This window comes from Hibiscus syriacus, unplaced genomic scaffold (assembly GCF_006381635.1).
Source record: "Hibiscus syriacus cultivar Baekdansim isolate YM2019G1 unplaced genomic scaffold, ASM638163v2 tig00010927_pilon, whole genome shotgun sequence".
Lineage (NCBI taxonomy): Eukaryota > Viridiplantae > Streptophyta > Magnoliopsida > Malvales > Malvaceae > Hibiscus > Hibiscus syriacus.
In genome coordinates, this window is record NW_024062238.1 from 440,367 (window position 1) to 455,805 (window position 15,439).

Consider the following 15,439-nt stretch of genomic DNA (forward strand, 5'->3'; position numbering starts at 1 on the left):
TCAGCCTTCAAAAAATGATAAAGGCCTTGAATACTAAGTTTTGAATGTTGATTATTGCATGTAGCTTTGCTTGAACATGAATGGCCTTCAATGGGTGATAAAATCAACCTTGAATGCCTTGAATTGGTGAATTAAGATGACCATAAATTGCTTGTCTCTTGGTAGAAGATGAAAGGACTCTTCCATGTCTCAAACTCATCCAAAGCATCCTTGTATAAAATTCCCATATTGATAATTCCAACCTGCACTGTCTTTAGTAAATCGATCATATCTCAAGCTCCCGATATCGGATTGAGGTGATTCAAAAGGCGTTGGAAAGATAAGAGATAGAGGAATAATGTCCAGTTGATTTCTGAAACCAAAAACATCTCTATCGTATCTATAATTATAATATATTCTGACTGATATTCTTGCATCTGTTGAAATCGTTCAACTTCTCTCATGCACCTAGACACAAAGGTGAACTTTATTCAATTAACTAGCTGCGTGAATGAAGTAGCTTACTAAATGTTATAAATATGCATAAATGAACTACTTCCCTAAATGAACCAGATGCTTTAAATGCAATGCATGATTAAATGAACAACACACTTATTAAATGCAATGAATCTCATGCAACTAATAAAACTCATGCAATGAATGATATCATATGATAAGCATATCCCAAGAGGTAAATACAAACATGTGATAAAATATAGAGCATAAATGAGCAGGTATAGGATGAAGTATGGTAGAACTCCCTTTGGATCAACCTTGGTGAACTTCAGTAATTTAATTAGATCAAGAAGAAAGTTAGGGCTGATTAGGATCACATCAAGGATTCTCAACTGGATTTTGAACTTCGTACATGGTTCTTTCAACACTTTGAACTCATTTTCTTTGATTAAAGAGTTGTTCTATTTTAGGCACCAAAGGAAACAATGGTTCCTTAGATCCTCTACGGGTCATGTAGCAACACAACACTTGAACAAATGAGAAAAAATAACAAGTAAATTTATACAAAAAAGAAAAAATAACATAGTTCAAAAACTAAACTTAAAATCACCAATTGTCAATCCTCGACAACGGTGCCAAAAACTTGTTGTGTGTGTGAATGTACTATGCTATGGCACATAAATATATGCAAGTATACACAATCAGAAAAGCAATATAGTAGTGAGTGAGTATCGTCTCCACATGGATTGGAAGGATTTCCAAGTTAAGTTAATGCACTAGTACTATAAATTCTAATGTATGTATATATGGTGGTATAAATAAGTGATAAGATGCTATGGCAAAATAGAAAGTATGGGGTGTGAAATGTTGAGGCAAATAGAGATGTAAAGTAAAAAATATATGGTAAAATTGAGTTGAGAAATGGGAGTACAGGATAAGACAATGAAACGACCTCACACGTGCTGAACTCTCAAGAAGGATAAATGGTTGGTTTATCTTGGAATCTTAGGTCTTGTCCTCAAATAATGTTTAACATTTTCCAATTAATACAATACTCGACATAGTTTTCTAAGTTTTTTCTAGGCAATCTCTAGTAAGAAACCTGACAGTGAAATTGCTACGTTAATACCTTTCAGGGTGAAATGGAGCAAGATCCTTTCGACTAAGTACCACTCTTTTTAGTCGTTAAATACCTCTCCTTATCTCTAAGGCAGACTAGGGCTTTTCTACCCATCTAGGCCCCATTATTCATGTTGATCTAGCCTAACTCTCTCGATATTAGGTATCTAAACTTAGAAAATGACTAACTCTCGAAAGCTCTTACAAGTCTAAGCTATAGCAATAAAATAGTGAACAAAGCATGCATATAAATTGGAAATGTTGTAGCATTAATTAAAACACAAAACGGATTCATCCAAGATAAATCTTAGCCAACCTAAGTTAGTTCATGGCTAGGTAATTAACATCCATAATCATCCATTTAATACAACCCATATCCAGTAAAAGATGATGAAAATAAAGAACAACTAAACGAGGAAGAAAACTCCCATGACAGGAGTCGTTGTGGACTTTCGTGAACAACCTAAGAGTCGTTGCTTCTCTCAAAAACCAGCAAACTTTATCCCCTCGGAGATCCAACAATGGAGGTCACCACGATGAATAAAAGAATAAGGAATGGTGACTGCCTCTCACCTTTTCTCTTTTATATCATAAAACCCATTCTCCCCTAAAATGTAGGGCATCCTTATTTATTTATAAGGGAATTTCTAGGGTTTTATGTCCAAAAATTCCATTTGTACCCTATGATATCATTCCATTCATGTGAGGGGTAGGGTAGGTTGGCATATGGTCCCAAAAAGGACAGCTTCGTAAGGCATTTACGTGTGGTTGGACAGCTAAATGCAACTTTATGCAATTACATGAACCTAAATGCAACTATATGCAATAAAATGGGCTTTTAAACAACCAATACCCTAAGTAAAAAGGCACAAAATATAGTCTTTTCAAGGGTTATCAGTTCATTGCCACCTATTGAAGCATAACTCATGCATGGAGCAAACAAAGCTATTGTTTCACAAACATTAGTAAAATTATAAACACTTCCCATGATCATTGTTATTAGCGGACCAAATTCAAAGATTAAATAAATGTCTTTTGGCCTTTCATTAATAATGTTAACGTTCAAAGTAACATCGTCGGTCTCGTATCATTTTTGGAAGTTAATTGGCTAACCCCCAACCGATAATCATTTGAGCCTATTCTTTTTCAAAATAGAAAATTTTGGGCATAAATTTGATATAAAATCATTGTTCAGGGACTATTTGATTTTTTAACAATAGTTTAGGGGTAAAACTGAATATTAACCATTTTATTAACATCGCTACATCATCAATTTAATGGAGATAACGATGCCCTTTTTGTTACATATCGATAACGTTAGTGACTAATTTGTTATTTTTGAAATTTTAATGAGAAAATAAAAACTTTATCAAACATTAGTGACTGACGTAGTTTGCGCTAAATAAAATTAGGGTAAACTATGCCAATAGTCCCTTATGTTTTTTATCTGATCGATTATTGTCATTGATTTTTTAATTATATGCGCTTGGTCCCTTACGTTATTAATTTGTTTAAGACACCCAACCGTTAACTTTGGTTAACCTATTAAAAGAATTAAAGGAAGTCTAAGTTGGCAATAAAAAAACCATGTGCAAGACTTCTTCTTCAAATCCAATGCCTTTATAAACTTGAAAATATGGAACCACCAAAGAATCTCAAACATAAAAAAAGAACCCACGAAATACATGAAAATATGGAACCACAAAAGAATCTCATACATAAATAATTAAAAAAAAAGAACCCATAAAAGTCTGAAAACTATATTATCTATACATTGTCGTTTTGGCCCAACAGACTGCTTATCGATCGAGCTTTAACCGTCCTGAGCTTCATCACTGTCTTCTGATCACTTCTTTATTTCGACAATGGCGGCTGCAAATCTTCCTTCTTTTCTGCATTATCATTCGATTGGTTTTTAGAACTAGTGATACTCCTCAGCCTCCCTTTTCTCAAATGATGTTCTTAAAACGAGTAACCGACAAGTGTTTGTTGGCAACACCGTCATCCCCTTCCATTAACATGACTACACCTCGAACCTTCTATTAGTGCACCGTTCCGACCTTTGATCTTTTTGCACTCTTTTCATTGTCGTTATCTTCATGCATTATTCTTCTTTTCTTCAATAGAAACACCTTCTCTCCTTAACATCAACTCCCCACAGCTTTATTCAATGCAATAAAAAACAACACCCTTTAATAATCAACATCATATAAAAACACTATAATTTTGTTTTATAACTTGATGGGATAGAGACCCGGTTCCTAGTTTTTTCACAATAAACACTTTTCATCCTAGAAAATAATTATAAAAAAAAGCAAACATTGACTGGCTTTCTTACCTGGTAGTGTACTTACTCATCTTCTCCCCCATCTCATTTCCTCCTCTCCTCCTTGTTTCAAAACTTACAAGAAGAAGTTGAAAACACAGAGAATCTCACTTGGATAAATTTGTATTTATTTTTTTACCTAATATATGAAGCTTTCATGGGTGTAAATTAGTCAAAGTGAAAAAAAAAATCAGACAATGTCTTATTTTTATTACATCAAACACTAGTGTACTCTTTAAAAAAAAGCTAGTGTACTATTTTTAACAACCTTAAAATTATGATAGAAAAATAACAAATAATCTTTGAATCATTGAACTAACCAAGTGATCTTTTGTCTTCTTCGGCTCTTCTCCATGTGTTACTCTTATTGTTATTGTTTTAGGGACACTAGTTTAATAACGGTCATGGGTCAATTTCTTGAGTAATGCTTCTTGTATTTCTTAAATGCAAACTATGATGAATATACAAATTTCTTAAAACAAAAAACAAACCCATCACCATACACAATCAAGCAGTAGTGTGTGTTCTAATAGATAAGTGCTTTGCTATCTGAAACTGTAGCTAACAAGTTACCTGCTCTTGAAACTTGCTTTATTTTCCAAGATAAATATCACCTTTAAGTTTGTAGATGACCATTGTTTTTACGGAAGTTCTCTCCTAATCTACTAGCCTTTATGAATTTAGAAGAATAGGAAAAGGAAGAGCAAAAAGAAACCAATGTTGATTTTTTCTATATATTTAATTGCGCATTACACTTTCGTTAAAAGGTTAACGGAGCTAATGGGTTCGAGAAATTAAAATCAAACGAATTGATAACGTGAAAAACCAAATGCATTTAATTAAAAAATCGGTGACCCACTGAAAATGCAGGGGACTATCGGCATAGTTTACATCTAAAATTAAATGATGTGATGTTTTTGCAAAGCCGAAGCCCAGAATTTGCAAAGTGAGCAGAATAGCGCCGCCCAAGCTACCTGCAAAGTGAAAAGCAGCGGAGCAGCTTCCTTTTCCGTCTTCATCTCTGCATTTTTAATGAAGCCCTAGATACTGAAGCAACGTTTAGCTTACTGCAGCGTCGTTTCGGGACTCATAACAGCTTTATGGCTTCCATGATATTCACTGATCCTTGGTCTGTCTCCGCCGTCAACTGCCTCCCCTTTGCCCGTTTCAGCAATGGCCTCATTTCCATTCGCCGTTTTGTAGGTCACTTCATGTTTACTCACGCACCTTTACGCCCACCCTTTCTCGAACCCTCTCCCTCCGCTGTCCGCGTTCTTCCCATTTCATCACCGGTATGAAATTTTTATGGAACTTCTCATTTTCTTCAAAATGATTTTCTAAATATTCGTCGTTTTTGTTCATTATTTTGTGTCACTCTCGCTATTCGTCAAACGCTTGGACTGCATTATGTGTGCTTAAATATTTGATCACATTAATCTATATACAAAAATGGAATCATTAAGTCATGTTTTGCTTTGTTGTACACAGCTTCAATGGCTACAGAGCCATCTGCTAAGGTGATCGATGGGAAATCAGTTGCAAAGCAAATAAAAGAAGAAATAAGTGCTGAAGTATCGAAACTGAAGGAAGAAATTGGAGTTGTTCCTGGATTAGCTGTTGTTCTAGTTGGGGATGGGAAGGACTCTGCTACTTATGTTCGGAACAAGAAAAAAGCTTGTGAACCTGTAGGGATTAATTCCTTTGAAGTGCATCTACCTGATGATGCTTCTGAGGAAGAACTTCTCAAGTTCATCTCTGGCTTCAATGGTGATCTTTCAGTTCATGGCATCCTTGTTCAATTGCCTCTACTTTCTGTATGATTCTAATCTAATGCAGAAAACTACCATTTATCTTCTTTATGTGAATCACACTATATGTATTATATGGGGCTTGCATTAGTTGAAACTAATCATGGTCTAGAGATATTAAGCAGCTTAAATTGCAATATTTGAAATAGCTAATGCATTATGTTGTCTGCCAATAGGAGTTTTGCCAACACATTACATGATGGTTAAAATCCATTGAAATTATGAAGACTTTAGTCTTTTGGGACTCTTACATGAACTGAAAGTTTAAAACCAAATGGTGTCTTTTGGAAATAGGGTGGGAATTTGGTGTTTGATTGATAAGACAATGATGGTGTATCTGTCCGGCTCTTTACCATCAAAACATCTGCCTGGTTTGTTATTATTCTGCTGTTTAGTAAAAGCCCATTCAGTGGGACGTTTTTCTACCTTTTGGAGTCAACATCTTTTGTTGTCCATCTCTGGGTTTCTCTTGCAGTTGATACTGATATGGCTCTTAATTGTGCTTCATGGGTTTCCACCAGCATCTGAATGACTAGAACATTTTAAATGCTGTTACGATTGAGAAAGATGTTGATGGCTTTCACCCATTGAACATTGGTCGTCTTGCCATGCAAGGTAGAGAACCCTTGTTTGTTCCATGTACTCCTAAAAGATGCATAGGGCTATTGCATAGATATGGTGTTGAGATTAAAGGAAAGACGGCTGTTGTCATTGGCCAGAGCAATATCGTTGGAATGCCAGCTGCTCTGTTACTGCAAGTAATGGGTGTTCTCCTAATCGTTTCTATACCACTAAGAAAATAATTCTTATTTCTCTTCTCCCTTGAAACAATGTTTTGATATTTGTAGAAGGAAGATGCCACTGTACCTACTGTCCATTCAAGAACCATGAATCCAGAGGAAATTACAAGACAAGCTGATATTATAATATCTGCTGTGGGGCAACCAAATATGGTGAGAGATAACTGGATAAAACCTGATGCTGTTATTATCGATGTTGGAATAAATCCAGTCGAGGTTAGTGGATTTTTTTCCCCTCTTTGATTTTTTTATTTTCCACCTACGTGTTTTCTTACCTTCCCTCTTATAATATCCTCTTTTTTGTGTTATATTGTTCATGTAAAAGGATGCAAGTAGTCCACGAGGATACAGGTTAGTTGGCGATGTTTGTTACGAGGAGGCCTGCAAGATCGCTGCGGCTGTTACTCCAGTTCCAGGGGGAGTAGGTCCAATGACAATAGCAACGCTTCTTTCAAATACACCGAGTTCAGCAAAGAGGGCATACAACATCAAGTGAGAATTTTATCCATTACACCAAGTTGCGCTTGTGGAAACTGACTCTTTTATGTTGCTGGTTAGAGCCTCTTCACTTTATTTGAGTGCTCAATTCCTGAAAGAAACATACTAGCTAATCCTTCACAAATAAGAAACTTCATAAAAATGTTATTATAGTGGCAGTTCTGTTTTGCTGTAAGTTAAATAGTTTATTGAGTGTAGGATAGAGGTTCCGAGAATTAGGTTCATAAGCTTCATAAGAATCTGGTTCTCATTAGCAATGTTATAAACTAGCTTTTCCATGCAATGATCTCCAAGTAAGGGAGCTTTGCATTTTGTCGCCCAAATGGTGAAACTCTTAAAGCCATCTCAAGCGGTATGTTTTGTCTCAATTCGGGGAAAACCTGTTACAAATTCAAAGAATCTGTCTAAGACTTTGGTTGCATCTAAACTGCTCGATTACTATCCATATGCATTACTCACATTGAGGCCTATTTGTCTTCCTGTCCTCCAACGGAGTTTATTTTTGCGCTTACTATGTCAATGCTCTCAATTTAGCATATGGATTTGAATCGTGCAAATCGAAATTGTGTAATGTGAAGTATGGACAAATTGAATTGATTAGTAGTTGGGGTCTCAATTTGGTAAGTTTTGGCTCATACCCAAATACGTTTGTAGGTAACTTGATGACGAATTTTTTTTTTATTGTCTCAACCAGGTGATCCATCGTGCTAGTTTTCATCGATGTTGCATCCATCGAAATCAGTTGAAGAAATCGTACACCAGCGTAACCCAGTCATCGGGGTTTTGTCCAGTAAATACCAACTCCATGTAGGAAGGCTTTAATCGTGCATATTGAGTTGTTCTAAAGACGTTTGGGAGGATACTTGTAACGAGTTTCTATTTGTACAAGAATATTGAATGGTTGCCATTGAATATATTGGCTTTAATCTTGAATTGATCTGAAATTTCAATTCATATCAGATCAAAATCATTAAATTGAGAATAATTTAAAACACTATCTGTACAGTTTTAAATTCAGAATGAACACTGAAAGAAAAGAAATTTCTTTGAAACACTTAGCATCAGCAAAATCACTGCAGGTTGAATGCATTCTGTAAGCTCTATAAAAACAAAGCATGTTAGCATTTACCCTTGGTTTTGGGTTTATTTTGTATTATACATGCTTTTATGCTAAGTAGTTGTATGATTTGATGAATTTATGATGACTCAATTACACAAGTCATGGTTGAAATAGTTGTATGATTTATTAGCATAATTACAATGAGTTTGTAGCGTTGTTAGAGCAATATTTTATATTTCTATAGTTGTGTATCAATATTCTTTTATGGAGTATAAATACTTTTAAGTTGGATATTGATACAAGTTTTAAAGAAAACTTTTATTTCTTGTTCAGAATGTGAATTTGGTATTGATTCTTTTATACAAGTATTGATATGTCATTTGTGGCATCGATACTACGTTGTCTAGGAAGAATTTACTATTTACAATACCTCAAGGTTATCAATACTCTTATAAAAAAATAAGGATATCAATACGAATTTAAAATTGGAGATTTTATCCCATTACTATGATGCTAACACTGTTTCCCACACATGTTGGTTTCATGTCGGTATGTATGATCACGTTCTGCATATTCATTTGAAAAAAATCCAGAATTCTCATCTACTTTCTCCACAACATCAATGGCAGAAGCAACGAAGAGGTACTACTTTTTCCTTGGCATGCCAGCTAGTTTCAAATTCTCTGAACCATTTTTTGTTAAGTTTTCTTCTCAGGTATGCAGTGGTTACCGGTGCAAACAAGGGAATTGGATTGGAAATATCTAAACAGCTTGCTTCTAAAGGAATCATGGTTGTTTTAACCGCTAGATATGAGATGCGGGGCATTGCAGCTGTTGAAAACCTCAAAGAGCTTGGCCTGTCGGATAATGTAGTTTTCCATCAGCTTGATGTTGCAGATCCTGCTAGTGTTGCTTCTTTGGTTGAATTCATCGCAACATGATTCGGGAAGCTCGATATCTTCGCATGTTTTCACATTCTTTTTCCAGTTTAAGTGTTTGTGATTGAATGATGAGAGCGTTGTGTCATTTGTGCAGGTGAATAATGCAGGGATTAGTGGCGTCAAAGCCGAAGTTCAAGCTCTTCAAGCTGCAGGTTTTGGTAAGGTAGTCACCTCTGAATCCACTTGGTTTCCATACAACACATTGAATAATTATCTGTTCAAACATAAAGGTAACGTTTGAGAGAATCAAAGAGATTACAGATGTACAATTAAACCTAACAAATCGAGCGTTGATGCAGCCCAGTGTACAGACGAACTGGGCTAGTCTAATGACTCAAACACCAAATTTTTCTGACCAATGCCTTCAAACAAACTACTACGGTGCCAAAAGAATGTACGAATTGCTTATTCACCTTCTCCAGCGATCCGATTCTCCAAGAATCGTAAATGTTTCTTCTTCCATGGGGAAGTTAAAGGTAAAAACATGATCAAGATACTTTAGTATCCTATAATGATCCAATGTTAACTAGTTTATTTTCTTGTTGGGATCAGAATGTATCGAACGAATGGGAGAAGGCAGTGTTCGGTGATGTCGAAAATCTTACGGAAGAGAAAGTGGATGAGGTGTTGAGGCAGTATGTGAAAGATTTCGAGGAGGGTGCATTGGAGAAAAGGGTTGGCTACTTTCATGTCAGCCTACATACTATCTAAAGCAGCCATGAATGCCTACACAAGGATCCTGGCTGTCAAATTTCCTGATTTTATGATTAACTGTGTGTGTCCTGGGTTTTTGAAAACAGACATAAACTACAATGCTGGGATCTTAAGTGTTGAAGAAGGTGCAGTGAGTCCTGTGAGACATAAAGATGAGTCTGAGTTTTAATCAAATCTTATGGGTAGGTTTTGAGTGTTGAATGATAATAATGATTGATGGTGCTTTAAGAATTTGTCATTGAATAAAAATTATATGTGAATGTAAAAAATATTAAGTGATAATCAAAATAATCTTTTCCAATTGCTTATTTTTCCGATTCTTTATTAAATCTTTTTAAAAGAAAAAAACTTCAATAGTTGCAATGGATCCCTCATAGTTGAGTGTGGATTGTTTGGCTCAATAGGAAAAGGAGGGAAAAAATTGAGAAAATAGGACAGGTAGAGATTTATTTTGGAATCTACCGCATTTACTACAATGCACATGGATCTCGTCACCTCGAGATGAAGAGTTTTTATGAAAAATATTTTTATTAAGGGTGCAATATTTAATTATTTTTCACGGAACTCGTCACCTAGAGATGATAAGTTTCATTAAAATAATATTTTTTTGTGGTTGGATTTTTTAAAAATTATATTTAAAAAAGAGAAATTGTCATGCTGAGACGACGAGTTCTAACTCTCATATTCAGTCGTATTTATCTCCTTTATGTAAATGTATTAGTTTATTGTTTTATCTTCTTAATGTGATGAGTTTCAACGGTCATATTGATAAATCACTGAAAAGTTAAGGAGATTGTAATAGATTTTGTTTAAAAGAACAATGAACCATAAGCATTAAATTAAACCATTAAACATTACATTAAGGAGATAAAAACAATGAACCATTAACATTACATTAAGAATATAATAACAACAAACTTAATACATTATGTTAAGGGCATAAATACAACTAACCTTATACACATTTTAATCAGTAAATAAAATCATAAACATAGCAGTATTTGTTATGATGTTTTAATCACCGTAATCAATTGACTTATCGGAAGTAATATTTAGTTCTTAAATTCTCCATACTTTTTCTCGTTATTGTTCACGTACAAATTGGAATCATGCTTCTGGGTCTTCATCATCTATATTTGTTTCTTCATCATTTTTCTATGTTGGTAGGATATTCGAGATGGAAGCATCATCCTCAACCATACGACCAAGGTCGAGATTAGTGAACTCTACAAACAAATCGGCATTAGATATAGAATGATAGAAGCATGTCTCAATCATACCAGCATGTCTCAATCATCTCTTAGATGAAACGTCGTGCATGATAGTGGCAATTTGTAATATAACGAAGATATTATTCTACTGATTTCGATTTGAACCCTTATTTCTATATTGAACTTCAACTCGTCTAGTTGAATACTTTTTGTTTTTGAAAGACATAGTTAAAGATTTGCAATCATAAAAAATAGTTGCGCGAATAATAGCCATGTTAGCAAAAAACTTAAGCTTTGGAAGTGAAGACTGAAGTTGTTTTAGATGTTTTTTGCTTCTAGTGAGTAAGATAGTTTTCACATCACACATATTAATAGATTTATGAAAAGTTTTGAAATGAAGTGATATATCGCTGAAAAGTTTGTCATTGTGCATTAAATGGTCAATGAGAAATGAATGTTTTTTTTTTTTTGAAATGAAGTGATATATTCATTACTGAAAAGTTTATGAAATAAAGTGATATATCACTGAATGTTTTTTAAATGAAGTTATTGGGCACTGAAATTTTTTGTCATTGTGTATTAAATGGTCAATGAGAAATGAATGTTTTCTTAAATGAAGTGATTTATCAATACTAAAAGTTTTCTTAAATGAGTTGATATATCACTGAAAAGTTTCTGAAGAGAATTTATTGGGAAATGAAAAGTTTCTGCCATTGTGCATTAAATGGCCTATGATAAATAGAAGTTTTTATAAAATGTAGTGATACATCACTACTAAAAAGTTTTCTGAAATGAGTTGATATATCACTGAAAAGTTTCTGAAGAAAAGTTATTGGACACTGAAAAAAGTTTGTCATTGTGCATTAAATGGCCTATGAGAAATGGACGTTTTTTTACTGAAATGAAGTGATATATCACTATTGAAAAGTTTTCTGAAATTGGTTGATATATCACTGAAAAGTTTTTGAAGATAAGTTATTGGGAACTAAAAAGTAAATAGCCGATGAGAAATGGGCGTTTTAATGAAATAAAGTGATATATCACTACTGAAAAGTTTTCTGAAATGAGTTGATATATCACTGAAAAGTTTATGTCGCCAATTGAATGGTCATTGATGATAACTCGTTCTTCTTTTAAATTGGCTTATGTTATGTGAATCTTCACAAAACTTCTACTTTCTACAAATTCATTGAACAACCATAAACATTCTCAAGCAATTGCTAACAAATTTTTCACAGCGGCCCATTCAAATAGCCAAGTTATTCAAATTGATGATGGTGCTGTGTTTATGTCATAGAGGCCTATAAACATGATGTTCCATGTAGATGAATCTCAACGTCAAATAAAGTAGAAATTGAAAGAAAACTTGGAGGTTTTGTTTCATGTTTGAGTTATCGACACATAATTTTAGTGACTCCACTCAAATATTCAACAATCCATCTTGATGATGATGACGATATTGATGTGATGGTTGCCTGCATCAATTTTCAAATAATCAATGCTTGAGATATACGTTGAAACAGTAAATACTGTAGATCTTCCTACTTCATCAACAACTGCACTAGTGGCAGAAGAAGCAAGACATCAAATGATCGAGATAACCTTGTTGGGCTATTCAGTGAAAGCCTAGCTGATTTTAGCGACAATAATGAAACTTTTGTTCCACTAATGATAAACGATTACACCAATAATTGATGATTTTGATATCACCGAGGCAACTTAAGTGGGACAAGGTTTTGATATATAGGGTGACGTCTAAGAGGCAATGATTTCACGTAGTCAAACATTGTAGAATGCTCTGTGAGGTTGGACATATTCACCAACACCCAGTCAACCCTAAATGTCACAACCCCAAATATAACGCCCTCAACCCACACCCGACCCGGATACGAATAGAGGTGTCATATTGACTTTTCAAAACATTTACTCTTACAAAATTGTTGAAAATTTAAACTTTCATTTATATAACAGTGAAATAATTTACATAAGTACAATCAAAATACATACAAATCGATCAGAGCATATGTTATTTAAACTTTGATTACATACCAACATAATTAAATAACAAAATGACATATTATTTGAATCACTTCTGATCTGATCATCTGCAAAAGAGATGTTGTCTTGATAGACCCTAACTTTGATCTTCTGAATTCCTAGTACCTATGTGTGAAACACTATAACCTCTAATCCTTCTGAACTGATCAACGTTACACTCTTCAGTCTACAATCAATGTTGGTATGATAATGATATAACCAGTCCATTCCCAGTATCACTTCAAATTCCTCAAAGGGTAATTCCATCATATTAGCAGGGAATTTAATTCCATCATATTAGCATGGAATTTAATTCCCTAAATCATTATGGGACACCCTTGACACACTCTATTTACCTGATCATTGTGCCCTAATGGATTTGTTACTATCACATCACTATTAGTGGCTTCTAGCTAAATTCTCAACTCTTTTACAATTTACTACTAATATATGAGTAAGTAGAACCCGGGTCAATCAATACCAAAACACATTTATCACAAATTGAAAAGTACCTGTAATAATCCAGATCATCTCGGTCTTCATTGGTCTTTAAATTGTAAACCCGAGCAGTCGAGCATACTTCCGGCTGACCTCTACCTCTTTCCTTTCTTTCTGAGACATTGAAGCATATCGTTCCGACTGTGCAGGCTCTCCAACAATCATTGGACAATCCCAGATGAAATGTTCGATGTCCCCACATCTAAAACAAGCTCCAGATTACTCTAATACTCCAAGATGATTCTTTCCACAATGTTGACACTGTCTAGCTTGACCCTGACTAGATCTTCCATTTCTAGACATATTGAGTTTGTCCGACTCTCATAGAATTTGATCCTCTAACAGAGGATGCAACTGACTCAGACCTCATCTAAGATCGAAAACCAATATCTCTTCCCCTCTTTGATGGTACAGAACTCGAGGAAGCACCCGTTCTTTTAGACGTCTGAGCTCTTTGCTCTCCAAACCTTTCATTCTGAGCTCTCTCTAGAGCTTTAGCATGGTTAACTGCCTCTTGAAACGAGGACATGTTCAAGACAATTAACATCCTTTCAACCAAGCACGCAAGCCCTCAACAAACCATTCACAAGCATTATTCTCTGTTGGAATAAGTTCAGTAGCAAAGCGACTTAACTTGTTAAACTCACACTTGTATTCATATACCGTACGATTCCATTGCTTCAGGTTCATAAACTCTTGCTTCATTTGCTTGATAAACAGATCTCCTATATACTTGTGTTTGAACTCTTCCAAGAAAAAGGACCATGTCACTTGGTCATTTATCATTCTCATTGTGACATTCGTCCACCATATTCTCTCTTTCCCACGAAGCAAGGACACCACTCCATCTAGCTTCTCCACCTCAGAACAGTGGAGTCCATCTAACATTATCTTCATATCATTAAGCCAAAGGTCTACAGCAATAGGACATTTTTCGGCTTCACCCTTGAATTCTGGAGCTCCTAATCCTTTTAACTCTTTTGCTACATTCATTCTCTGAGTTGAGGGAGCAAGAGGTTGGAAACGCGTCAGAATTACGTCCAACGTCCTGAAAAATACCTCTTGATCTTGTACAGGCACTCCCAAAGGTGCCTGTTCTTCACCTTACCTAGCCAGGACAAGTGAATTACTACTCTCTTCAAGCCTATCATCTCCCGCTTCACTTTAGGAGCTCTCGTGCCCGGACATCTAATAAGACGTAACCATATAATTTTATTAGCAAGACAACATACCCGCTACTCAATCAGATCAGAAGTTCCCAATATTTTGTTGGCATGTATTCTTTTAAAGACACTTTTGACTTCGGTCTATAATCGGCTAAACATTTGCTCTGATACCATTAAATGTAACACCCGAACCCGTACCCGACCCGGATACAAATCTGAGGTGTCATATTGACTTTTCAAAACATTTACTCTTATAAAATCGTTGAAAATTTAAACTTTCATTTATATAACAGTGAAATAATTTACATAAGTACAATCAAAATACTTATAAAATCAATCAGAGAATATGTGATTTAAACTTTGATTACATGCCAACATAATTAATATAACAAAATGACATAATGTTTGAATCACTTCTGATCTGATCGTCTACAAAAGAGATGTTGTCTTTATAGATCCTAACTTTGATCTTCTGATTTCTTGGAACCTACGTGTGAAATACACATAGGCGAAGTCACAAACCTAATGAGGCATAATATAAACATGCAATAATAAGTCATACAACATGCAATCCTATAATTCTAACATGTAATCACAGTAATCATATATCCACTCAACCATAACATATATCATCATGCATTGAACAATTAATGGCATGTCATCTTATAAAGTATTTAATTCTTTTTATATATTTTATGTGCCCATGTACATTACTGAGAACTTACGGTATGCGAATACATTGAGGTTGTGCACATATGCTGTCACCACAGCTCGTATAAATTCCCACTGAGGGACATATAAAATTGTCCCTAAGAACCTCATATAT

At 34.8% G+C, this 15,439-nt stretch overlaps 2 pseudogenes; both read left to right on the plus strand.

Annotated features, from left to right (window-relative positions):
• Positions 1–4,818: 4,818 nt before the first annotated feature.
• On the plus strand, positions 4,819–7,170 carry LOC120204458 (annotated as a pseudogene).
• Positions 7,171–8,639: 1,469 nt separating this feature from the next.
• On the plus strand, positions 8,640–13,250 carry LOC120204450 (annotated as a pseudogene).
• The last annotated feature ends 2,189 nt before the right edge of the window (positions 13,251–15,439 follow it).